This window comes from Cornus florida, unplaced genomic scaffold (assembly GCF_030987335.1).
Source record: "Cornus florida cultivar Cherokee Brave unplaced genomic scaffold, ASM3098733v1 CherokeeBrave_3.0.0_Hap2_Chr10, whole genome shotgun sequence".
Taxonomy (NCBI): Eukaryota; Viridiplantae; Streptophyta; class Magnoliopsida; order Cornales; family Cornaceae; genus Cornus; species Cornus florida.
This window is the reverse complement of record NW_026775580.1, coordinates 41,337,668-41,351,064: the sequence shown is the minus strand read 5'-3', so window position 1 is coordinate 41,351,064 and position 13,397 is coordinate 41,337,668. Positions and strand designations below refer to the sequence as shown.

The window sequence follows — 13,397 nt, the reverse complement described above, 5'->3', positions numbered from 1 at the left end:
TCCCTAAAAAGGGTGGAGCGGTTGAAGCCAAGGACTTCAGACCAATTAGTTTGGTTGGTTCTGTTTATAAGATTATTGCAAAGTTCTGGCCATTAGGTTGAGAAAAGTTTTGGATGGAGTTATTTCGGAGTCCCAAAATGCTTTCGTTGGAGGAAGGCAAATTCTTGACTTGGTCCTAATTGCCAGTGAATGTATTGATGCTAGGCATAAGAGTGGTGATCCAGGGATTGTCTGTAAATTGGATATTGAAAAAGCCTATGACCATGTGAATTTGGGAGTTCTCAATGTATTTGTTGGAGAGGATGGGGTTTGGAACCAAATGGAGAGGGTGGATTTATCATTGCATTGCAATGGCTCGATTCTCTATCTTAGTGAATGGGTCACCAGCAGGGTTCTTTGCAAGCTCGAGAGGATTATGAGAGGGGGATTCTCTTTCCCATTTCTTTTCATCACTGTAATGGAAGCTTTTAGCAAGCTGATGAAAAGGGCGGAACAACTAGGTTACATTCAGGGCCTTTCAGTGGGTCGCACCCCAAATCAGATTGTTACCTCGCACTTGCTGTTTGCAGGCAACACCATAGTCTTTTGTGATGCGAGTGTGACTCAGATGAGGCATTTAAGGTGTGTATTGGCCTGTTTTCACATTTCTGGGCTGAAAATTAATATTGGGAAAAGCATGATTCCAATGGGGAAGGTGAATCATATTCATGATCTTGCAGAAATCTTAGGGTGCGGTGTTGAGTCATTTCCGATATCTTATTTGGGGCTGCCCTTGGGAGCTTTTATGAGGAGAGTTGCTATTTGGGACCCAGTTGTTGAGCATTTCCAAAAGAAGCTTTCCGAGTGGAAGAAGCAATACTTGTGGAAAGGATGTAAGCTCACCTTGTTGAAAAGCACTCTTTCTAATCTTTCGTACCTATTTTATGTCCCTGTTCTCGATTCCTAGTACAGTGGTTAATAGACTTGATCAAAATTCAGGGAAATTTTTTGTGGGGCAGCATCGGGAGGAGTTCAAGTACCACCTAGTGAAATGGGAGAAAATTTGCACCCCTATTAGAAAAGGAGGGTTGGGGATTCATAAGCTGGAGTTGTTTAATAAAGCTTTGTTGGGTAAGTGGCTGTGGAGATTTGGGTGTGAGAGGTCTGTGCTTTAGAGGCGTGTTATTGCATGTCGTTTTGGGGAAAAGGAGGGAGGTTGGGAGACTAGAGTTGTGACATCACCAGCGGGCATGGGTTCATGGAAAGGTATTCGGAGGGGATGGGATGAGTACTCCAAGCGGATATGGTTTAGAGTTGGGAATGGTCGTCATGTTAGGTTTTAGAAGGATCTGCGGTGTGGGGATGTTGTGTTGGCTCGTAGGTTTCCTCACCTTTTAAGGATTGTCGTGGATAAGCATGTTATGGTTGCAGATTATTATCAGCTTGATAATGGGAGAGTAACTTGGGATGTGAGATTCCGTAGAAACTTCAATGATTGGGAGCTTCTGGAAATTACAGATTTAATGGTTTTAATTTATAGGCAAGTGGTGGAGGGGGAAGGCAGGGATAAGATGGTGTGGATGGGAGGTTCCAGAGGGGTGTTTGAGGTGAGGGCGTTTTATCGAAGCCTTACGGAGTTGTTAAGCACTGTTTTTCCCTAGAAGGCTGTTTGGAGGACTACAGCACCATTGAAGGTGGCTTCTTTCACGTGGACAACGGCACTTGGTAGCATTCTTACTCTGGATAATCTTAAAAGAAGATGCCAAATTGCAGTTAATTGGTGTTGTATGTGCAAGAAGACAGATGAATCTGTAAACCATCTTTTGTTGCATTGCCCGAATGTTTGGTTCATGTTCCTGATTGTTTTTGGGGTGGATGGGTTGCTTCAAGGACCACGATGGAGATGTTAGAGGCTTGGAGAGGGCGGTCAGTGGGCAGCTGAGTTAGAGAAGCTTGCAGGGTAACTCCTCTTTGTTTGTGGTGGGGGCTGTGGCGTGAGGAATAGGAGATCCTTCGAAGGCGAGGAGTCTCCTGTTTGGGCTATTAAATTGAATATTTTGCATTCTCTCTTCTTTTGGGTCAACGGGAAAAGTTGTTCATCTACGGATAACCTTTTGGATTTTGTTGACAACTTGAAGTTGTAGTGGCACCTATGGTGTCCTTTGCTTTGCTTGTACCGGGTTCGCTCCCTTTTTAAGCGTTTTAATGATAGTTTATGTTTACTTATCAAAAAAAACATTGTGTTTATATTGAAATAATAAAGATGTCCATAGTAATTGGTTTAAAATATATTACGGGTTAATCAGGTTGAACTAACACGATTACTTAAACCGGTTTAATAAAGTTATCAATTAAACGAATTGACACAATAAGGACACGAACACGATTAAAGTCAAACCAAACCCGCTAACTTCGTGTCAAGTTTAAGTCATGTTGGCGGGTCGTGTTGAATTTTGGCATCCCTAATTTAAGCACTTGCTCATGTTCCTGATTGTTTTTGGGGTGGATGGGTTGCTTCAAGGACCACGATGGAGATGTTAGAGGCTTGGAGAGGGCGGTCAGTGGGCAGCTGAGTTAGAGAAGCTTGCAGGGTAACTCCTCTTTGTTTGTGGTGGGGGCTGTGGCGTGAGGAATAGGAGATCCTTCGAAGGCGAGGTGTCTCCTGTTTGGGCTATTAAATTGAATATTTTGCATTCTCTCTTCTTTTGGGTCAACGGGAAAAGTTGTTCATCTACGGATAACCTTTTGGATTTTGTTGACAACTTGAAGTTGTAGTGGCACCTATGGTGTCCTTTGCTTTGCTTGTACCGGGTTCGCTCCCTTTTTAAGCGTTTTAATGATAGTTTATGTTTACTTATCAAAAAAAACATTGTGTTTATATTGAAATAATAAAGATGTCCATAGTAATTGGTTTAAAATATATTACGGGTTAATCAGGTTGAACTAACACGATTACTTAAACCGGTTTAATAAAGTTATCAATTAAACGAATTGACACAATAAGGACACGAACACAATTAAAGTCAAACCAAACCCGCTAACTTCGTGTCAAGTTTAAGTCATGTTGGCGGGTCGTGTTGAATTTTGGCATCCCTAATTTAAGCACTTGCTCATGTACTAAAAAGTAACGTTTGATAAATTAGAATAATATTTGAGTCTTCGGCTCGTTATGAAGAAACTTTCGTTATCCTTGCTCTTACCCCTTGGTGTATCCGTAGGTAGCAAGCATATCTACCTTGGTTTACACATTTACTTCCTATTTCTCTTTTCAATGCAAGATGAAAAGGACGATAAGACTAAATAGTAGATAGAGGGTTAATATAAGGAAAAGTTAGGAGTGGTTCCTATAAGTAACTGTGATGTTTGTGGCCCGAATTTGGCGTTGCATGAGCTTTGTGTGGGCCCAAGCTGACCAAAGCTCTAGGGGTTCGGGGGCTTGGCCACAAGGAATATTTTTGACCCGTTTCTTCTTGTCGGCCGTAGACCTTAATTAGTACTCTCTTGTAGCCCAATATATAAGGGTGTTTAAGGTTTGGAGTGGGATGAGATTGAGACACTGAAAATCACAGAAAAATAGAGTGTGAGAGAGAGAGAACTTTATCGATACGATGATGTATGGAAAAACTGCTTTATCCATGAAAGACGTGAAGCCAGCTCTGAATTCCAAAGAGTTGCAAAAAAGGGCGTTTGAGGGCAATAAAGAAAGTTCGGCAAATGGGCTGTTTATTAGAGGGAGAACAAATCAGGAGGGAGGGCCTGAAAGCAGAGGTCGTTCAAGTCTAAGAACAAAACCAAGGTGTTGAGACGCTACATCTGTCACAAGGGAACTTCTGGAACGATTGTCCGGAGCGTAGGAAGGGAAAGGGAAAATCCTCTGAAGCTGATACTCTGGCTGTTGCAAAGGGTAATGATTTAGATGGTGGTAACGTTCTCGCGATTTCTGTCGGTGGCTCTTGGGATGAGTGGATTCTTGATTTAGGTTGCTCGTTTCACGCTTACCGAAACAAGAACTGGTTTACCTCTTATCAGGAACTCATTTCACGCTTATTCAGATGGAGGGGAAGTTCTGATGGAGAATGATGTGGCGTGCAAGGTTGTAGGTCGTATAGTTCAGATCGCATACTAAGGACATTTGACTACCAGAACTGAGGAAGAATTTGATTTCCCTAAGTACGCTGGATTCCATTGGGTGCACTTACAAGGCTGAAGGTCGAGTCATTTGGGTTTCAAAGGGTGCTCTTATAGTGATTAAGGGACTGAAGAAGCATGGTTTATATGCTGTGCAAGGTAGCACAGCCACGGGTTCAATTGTTGAATCGTCCTCAAATCATATTTAGATACTACAAGATTATGGCTTATGGGGCTTGGGGCTTGGGCATATGAGTGAGAGTGGAATGGATGTTTTGAGTAAGCAGGGTTTGTTTGGTGGTCAAAAAAAACTAGAAAGCTGTGTATTTCTATGAGCATTGTGTCTTCGGGAAGCAGTGCAGAGTGAAGTTCAGTACACAAATTCACAGGACCAAGGATACTGTGGATTATATACATTCTGATCTTTTGTGTCCCTCTCAAGTTACTTCACATGGTGATGGTAGATGTATGATGACTTTTCTTGGAAAGTTTGGGTTAACATTTTGAAGCACAAGAATAAGGATTTTGTCACGTTCAAGCAGTGGAAGACCTTGATTGAGAAGCATACTGGAAAACAGGTGAAGCGCTTCAGGACAAACAATGGCTTCGAATTTTGTAATGGAGAATTTATGAGATTCATGGGATTGTGAGACACCACATAGTGAGGAAGACACTGCAACAGAATGGGGTTGCAGAACGGATGAACAGAACGCTATTGGAGAGGGCACCATGTATGTTATCCAACGCAAGGTTAGAAAAAGTGTTTTGGGTTGAAGCTATTTCTACAACTAGTTACTTGGTGAACCGGTCTGCATTAAGTTTGGTTCTCCTGCAAGTTACAGTATTTGGGTGTCTTGCATATGCTCGTGTGAACGAGGGGGAGCTTGAACCGAGGGCTAAGAAATGTATATTTCTTAGTTATCATCCCAAGGTCAAGAGATACAAATTATGGTGCCCAGAAGCTTCGGGAAAGAAGATACTTTTTAAAAGGGATGTGACCTTTCATGAGTCTGCGACCCTTACTTCGCAAAAGGAGGTAGTTAATTGAGGTAGAGCTCAGGATGTGAGTGAGCAGGTGCAGCATCTAAAGGTTCAATTAGAGGATAGTCTTGATCGGTGAACTAATGAGCAGGTGCAATTTTGGGCTGAGGGAGATGCACAGTTGCAGCGGCAGTACAGTGTAGCTAGAGACAGGTCTAAGAGGGAGACTATGCCACCTCAGAAGTATGGGTTTTCACATGCTAATTCGGTTGGTTATGCACTTAGTGTGGCAGAGGATATTGATGAGCAGGTGCCGTGAACTTATCATGAGGCCATCACAGGTGGAGAGTCAGCACAGTGGTGTGGTCTATTTTCATTAGCGAGAAGATTGAGTCTCTTCATAAGAACCAGACTTGGGAGCTAGTTAAGAAGCCTAAGGCCAAAAGATTGTGGACTGTAAATATGTCTTCAAGAAGAAGGAACTCCAAGAGTGGAAGATGCGACATACAAGGCACGCTTGGTGGCAAAGGGCTATACACAGTCTCACAGAGGGAAGGGGTAGACTTCAATGAAGTGTTTTCCCCTGTGGTGAAACATAGTTCAATCCAGGTGTTTACTTGCTATGGTTGCTTTAACTTAGAGCTTGAGCAGCTTGATGTCAATACTGTTTTCTTGCATGGCGAGTTGGAAGAGCAAATTTATATGCATCAACCTAAGGGGTTTGAGATTCTAGGAAAGGAAGATCATGTTTGCCTACTAAAGAAGTCCTTGTATGGGCTGAAGCAATCTCCTAGATAGTGGTACAAGCGAGAACACCTTTATGGTTGGAAATGGTTACTGTAGGAGTGAGTTTGATAATTGTCAACGGTATTTGTTGATGTATGTTGATAGTGTTGTAAAGCATAAAACGGAAGCGAATAGATAAATCAAACAAGTAGAACACACCGATATTACGTGGTTCAGCCCCTAGGGCCTACATCCAAAGCATAAAGAGTCTAAATGGCTACATTACTTTTATAATAATCTCTCAACTCATATACAATACAATGGTGGAGGCTCCTTTATATAGGAGAAGAAATTATGAGAATGGAAAGAAATAGAAAATAGGAAACAAGGAGGATTTTCTTCCACTGATTCCTCTAGTAACACCAAATCTTCAATAATAGGAAACAACATCAATTACCGAAAGATTTTCCTCCACTGATTCCTCCATTAAATCTTCAATACTCCCCCTCAAGCTGAAGCATGAATACCCAACTTACCATTGAGATAACGAGTAACAAGTGTGAATGTGAAGAGACAAGAAAGAAAACGAAGAACAATGCTACTGAACACACCGACAGCCCAAACAAGTCAACAAAAAATTGTCGGAGACACGGCAAAGGCAAAGACAATGCTACCAAACACACCGGCATCCCAAACAAGTCGATAAAAACTGTCGAAGACACGGCAAAGACGAAGACAATGCTACCGAACACACTAGCAGCCCAAACAAGTAAATAAAAAATGTCGAAGACACGGCAAAGCCGAAGACCATTATTGCCAAACAAGCCGGCAGCTCAAACAAGTCACAAATAGTACCGAGAAACCCTTAGCAACATTTCAAATGCTAAGAGAATACCCCAAAATAGGGGTCCGAATCTAGGAAGAGAAATTAGGCTCTGATACCATGTTGTAAAGCATAAAACGGAAGCAAATAGATAAATCAAATGAGTAGAACACACAGATATTACGTGGTTCAGCCCCTAGGCCTACATCCACAGCACAAATAGTCCAAATAGCTACATCACTTTTATAATACTCTCTCAACTCATATACAATACAATGTTGGGGGGTCCTTTATATCGGAGAAGAAATTATGAGAATGGAAAGAATTAGAAAATAAGAAGCTGTGAGAATTTTCCTCCGCTAATTCCTCTAGTAACATCAAATCTTCAATAATAGGAAACAACATCAATTACCGAAAGATTTTCCTCCATTGATTCCTCCATTAAATCTTCAATAGATAGCTTGCAATAACATGTTTGAAATTAACATGTTGAAAGCTCAGCTTAGTGGTGAATTTGAGATGAAGGATCTTGGTACTGCAAAGAGGATATTAGGTATGGAAATTCATAGGGACAGAGGAGGCAGATTGTATTTTTCACAGAGGAAATACATTGAAATGGTGCTAGAACACTTCGGTATGCAAGCATCAAAGCCTATGAGTACTCTATCGGCTGCCCACTTTAGACTTTCAGCACGATTGTCACCACAGACCAAGGAGGAGGTGGAGCATGTCTCGTGTTCCTTATGCTAGTGCAGTTGGTAGCATCATGTATGATATGGTGTGCACTAGGCCAGACATTTCACATGCAATTAGTACAGTGAGTAGATACATGGATAGACATGGGAAGTCCATTAACGGGCAGTGAAGTGGATATTGCGGTACTTGCGAGGCAGTACATATGTTAGCTTAGTCTATGAGTCTATGACAGAGGCTATGCCCTGAACATATGATGAAATTCCAAACTTTGGCGGAAGTGGTCGCTAGAGGGGATATCGCTACCAGCAGCGAATGCAAGGATTTTGCTTAGCAGCATGTGTGGTAGTGTTGCTAGATATGTTAATTTGGATTATGCTGAAAATCTTAATAGAAGGAGATCCTTGACAAGGTATGTATTCACTCTTTGTGGGAGTGTGATCAATTGGAAGGCGACTTTGCAGCCCGTAGTTGCATTGTCTACTACTGAGGCTGAGTACAAGGTAGCTATAGAGGCAGTGAAGGAAGCTATATGGTTAAAAGGCTTGGTTGATGATTTACGCTTGCAGCAAGATGATTTGAGTGTGTTTTCCGACAACCAAAGTACCATAAATCTGATTAAAAATCAGACGTTCCATGAGAGGACCAAGCACATTGATGTAAGGTTTCATTTCACCAGAGATGTGGTTGCACAGGGTCTTATTACAGCGAGGAAGATTGGCATAGTAGAGAATCCGGCAGATATTATGACTAAGGTCATTCCTACTCTCAAGTTCGGACATTGTCTTGACTTGATTAGTACTTGCAGTTGCTGAGGCCCTTACGGGCATGTGGAGGAGGCGAAAGGAGTATCTGGAGATTGTGGAGCTTGGCATAATTCAAGCTAAGGTGGAGATTTGTGATGTTTGTGGCCCAAATTTGGTGACGGATCACATTACAACCCGTTTACGACATGATGACCCATTGGATGAGCTTTGTGTGGGCCCAAGCCCACCAAAGCTCTAGGGATTCAAGTGCTTGGCTCCGAGATAAATTTTTAACCCGTTTTTTCATGTGGGTCGTGGACCCTAATTAGTACTCTCTTGTAACCTGATATGGCATTTAGGGTTTGGAGTGGAATGAAATTGAGACATTGAAAATCGCAAAAAAGAAAGAGAGGGGCTGAAAACTTGTACTCCCTCCGTCCCACATTAGATGTCCCTTTTGGGGAGTAGAACTTTTCAAGGGGACATGTAATTATTGCATTGTCCCCTTCAAAAATTACAAAGCTACCCTTTCAAGTTTAAATATATATATATATAATCAAGTTTGAAATTTTTTAAAATTTTAAGGGTATTTATAGAAATATGTTGTTTAAACTTGGTAAGTGGACAAGTATTTTGGGACAACCTAAAAAAGAAAGATGAACAACTATTATGGGACGGAGGGAGCAATCTCCAATTTTTTGCATAGTGAACTTTCGCCGGATCTGCACCGTGGATGTAGGCTTTGCCGAACCACACTAAATCTTTGTGTTCTTTCTGTGTATTGTGATTACTTTTCTGTCGTGTTTCTTGATTTATTCTTGGTTCCCTGTGTTTGTCGTAACAATAACAAAATAAAAGAAAGCAAACTTAAGTTGTATAGTCCTATACAACATACACGTGTGAGCAACCAAAACTCACATAGGATGAAGTAATTAAAATTGATTTCAAAAAATTAAAACTAATAAGAAACATGACATGTAGTTGAAAAAGATGGGGAAAAAATTATGTTATCAACCTCATTCAAGTAAGAAAAAGGCAAGAATGATGATCACAATGATCATGAATGGTATCAAATTAATAAGTCATGCTATGGAACTTAAGAAGAGATTAATTGAATGAGAAAACATGCAACTACTGTGTAGGAAAACAAATATGGATTTATAACAAGTAGGAAAATCATAAACTTACACAAGAAGCTACCTAGTGAGACATGAGAAGAATCTATAGATTTGGGGAAAGCTCTTGGTATAAACTATAGATATAATATTGAGTGTTTTAAAATATATATATAATGAATTGCAAAGATACCATTAGGATTATTAAGATCCTGGTAATGTTATTGGTAAATTTCATAAAACAAAACTCACTCAATGAATTGTAACATTTATATTTTTAGTGAGTGAATTAGAAATAGGTAGTCAGATGAAATTAGTGTGAAGATACACTTGTTGAAGAAAGCTACATCAAAAGGGCATAAAGGTCTAAGATCATCTACAAAGGTCAAAGATGTCATCTTCTCAAGTTGAAGGCTAAAAAGCTAAAAATCACACTTGTTATCATCTATAACCATCTAGGTTCATACATACATGTCTTAAATGTTCTTAATTTAAAAATTGCATGTAGAACCCAAGTGTGTTTAATTTTTTCCACCTATATTCAAAAATTAGGAAAATATGTTCTTAACACATTGCTATTTATTATATACGTTAAGATTAAGATTCTAGAGCTTTTTCTTTTATACATATCATTTCTTAATACGTAATTGGAAGATTAGTTTGTGCATGCTTTAGGTTATATAAGCTAAGTCTCTAAGGTTTCAAAACTTAAGCAAGTCCTTGTGCATCAAGAAAAATTTCTCCAAACATGCATTCGTGCGATATTTGCTACGTTGTAGGTTGCTAAAATTTTGACATTGCTTGTGCATTGAGAAGAAAAAAATTCTAAAAACATTTTTAGAATTACATATACATCTCGATCAACGTCTGAAACATATCAATCGATCATAGTTATGAATATATTGATCGCAGTGATCATGACTAGTCTCGATCGAAGACTGGAATGTATTGATCGATCGGAGCTATGTAAGTAGCTGAACAAGTAACGATCGAAGTAAGTATATCATGGATCGATCGCAGGTCTATAAGTATCGATCCAATGGAATAAGGAACTCATGATTTGTTCCCTAAACTGATTTTCTTGAATATCAAGTCGTGTATGCTTGGGGAACAAGTATGTTTCTCCATAAATATGAGTCTTAACAAAACCCTAGAGGTGTGACGTATACCGCATAGCCAGAGAGTTAGGAAAAGCCGTGAGATTCACATTGAAGCTTTTTCAATCTTTCATTTGTTAGTTTATCCACGAGAAGTTCTATGTGAGAGTTCCATCTTGTGTGATGTCTGGCATATAGATAGGTTCATTCCTATTTATCCTTCATCATCCATATCATCTACATTAGACTTGGTGATTATGATGTTACTTTAGTGTTCATAAAATTACTGCGGTACTGTGCTAACAACTTCAGCATCAACACTCGCACTGAGTGTAAAACTCCAAAACCAAAAAATATGAATGGGATAGATTGGTGCTGGAAAGAGTTTGAGGTGAAGCAGAGCTCGATGCGATTAAGTGGATTCAATGGGATTTGGATTGTTAGATGGATTGGCTGGAGGGCAACCTGAAAAATCTTCTGGGTGTGAAGATTTAGTGTCTTGTTTAGTCTATATATGACGACCTTTGTGGGCGTGTGCAAGACATTGGACGAGCTACCACACTGGCAGGCTGCAGTGTCATAATCCCACATCGGTAGGGAAAGAGGAAGTTATATATGTAGGCTCAACACCCTGCTATGACACAACACGTTTTAAAGCCGTAATAGCCGTGAACTCATCTACTCTGGAATAATACCAAGATGGGTAACCTCTTGGGAAGTCTGTTCCGGGAGCGACAAAAGCAGACAATAATGTGTCTGAGTAGGGTGAGGGTTGTTACAAATGGTATTAGAGCCGAAAGTGTGGCCAACGAGAACATTAGGCCCCCACAGGGGTGATTGTGACGACCTTTGTGGGCGGATGTGATGTGGGCACATGTGAGACACTAGGCAAGCTACCACACTGGCAGGCTACAGGGTGTCATGATCTCACATCGCCTAGGAAAGGCGGAGTGCTATATGTAGGTTTAACACCTTTATATGACACAACGCGTTTTAAAGCAATGATGGCCTTGAGAACTCCAAAGTTAGGCGTGCTTACTCATGAGTAGTACCAAGATGGGTGACCCCTAGGAAGTCTCTGGTCCAGAGAGCCAAAAGCGGACAATATTGTGTGTGGGTTAGGTGAGAGTTGTTACAGTATAGGTTAACTAGAGTTTATGGGTTGAACAGATCTAGTTGTAATCTCTTTCTTTCCCATGATTTGTTTGGTCGAACCAAGTCCCGTGGTTTTTTTATCCCGATGAGGGGTTTTTCCACATAAATATGACATGCACATCTCTAAACTTCATTTATCTTTGTTGCACTTTAAATTGCTTTACAATCTCTTTCTTTATAGTGGATTGTTTGGCCGGACCAAGTCCTGTTGTTTTTTTATCCCGATGAGGAGTTTTTTCACATAAATCTAGTGTGCACTTCTCTAAACTTTATTTATGCATCAGACGTGATTATCATATTAGTATCGATCAACATAAGTGCGTGTAATCAAGCAATTACCAGATTAGTAGCCTTCATAGTTGGTAAATTTATTTTAAGTTTAATTTAATTGTTTATTTTATTTAGGGTCTTGTTCTTTTCAAAATGATAATCAAACCTCTTCAATTAATCTCACTTCTGAGTTGATTGATAACAGCCAGTAAAGTGGTATATTGACGTATTGTAACAACCCCCACCCTATCCAGACATAATATTGTCTGTTTTTGGCTCCCTCAAACCAGACACTTCCCATGGGTCACCCATCCTGGTACTACTCCAAGTTAAGCACACTTAACTCCAGAGTTCTGATGGGTTCATGACCATCACGGCTTTAAAACGCGTTGTGTCATAGAAGGGTGTAGAATCTACATATAGCACTTGCCCCCATCCACACCCAGGCGATGTGGGATTGTGCACCTGTAGCTCCCCTAGTGCCACTTACACGCGCTCACACACATCCGCCCGCAAGGTCGCCACACATATATCCTTCACTTCACTTTAACAGATACACATTCAAATATGGAAAGTTTGTTATCATATTATGAACAAGTATGGGAGAAACATGTAAAGTTTTAACTACTAGACACCATTAAGACCATATATTTTTGTCTTAGCTATAAATAAATTAACAAATTGAACTCAATATAACACTCTTTTTTGCAATTTGTTGATGATATTTAACAAAAACTATAACAATAATAACTGCTAAATTAAAGGATTGAATTCTAGATAAAGGGAATTTAAAAGAAGTAAAAATAAAATTAAACATATGGAATGAAAATTTAGCAAAGCTAAAAATACAAGCGGGGATGTAATTATGATTAAAGGTCAACAAATACCAAAAAAGAAATTTTCGATTACCTTAATTCAACTAAAGGGAAAAATCATATATAATTTATCGTACAATTAAAGATGAAAGTGTTGAAAGGAGAAATTTTGTTGGTTTATTGTGTAATCGACGTATGCCTCTTGAATTGAAAATTAATTCTATTATTATAAACAAAAAAGTATTAGACTAACCATACTTCATGTGACTAAAAAAGTAATTTTATTTTTAATATGAGCATGTTAAGATGTATGTGTAGCAAGAAAAGAAAGGATTAAAGAAGTACAGAACACTCCTCTAGGGGGTGTCACTGTGATATCAGAGACGGCGAATACAAGCTCGACACGGTTAGGAGCTTAGAAGCATGGACACTTCTATGAGGTGTCGTGTCCGTGTCCAACACCGTGTGACACCGTCACTCCATGGACACTCCTAGACACGTGTCCAACACTTCATGGTCGTGCCCACTATTTAAAAACAAATTTTATTATTTCACGTGTAAGTGCATCCGTGTCATATCGTGTCCATGTCTGGTATCCGTATCCATGCTTCTTAGGCTAGGATCTTGGAGTTTGGATATTCTTTCTTCCTAGTTGGACACAACAAGATCAAAGCGTGAACACAACGTGGACATGACGAGAACACGTTAAGGACACTTTCGGGACATGACAAGAGAGTTTTGTAATTATTAAAAAAAAAAAATGGGGTTCCAATGCAATTCTAAAACATATTAAGGTTAATAGAAAAATAATATAAAGTTTTGGAAAATAGAAAGATCCATCCATCCAGCTCTTCGCTCCAAATCACCAT

The 13,397-nt window shown here is 39.8% G+C and overlaps 1 protein-coding gene across 2 annotated transcripts in view; it reads right to left on the bottom strand.

Moving 5' to 3' along the window:
• LOC132275927 (protein ANTI-SILENCING 1-like) overlaps nucleotides 1-13,397 on the bottom strand; it is a 72,706-nt gene that overhangs the window by 37,426 nt on the left and 21,883 nt on the right. The window lies entirely within an intron of this gene.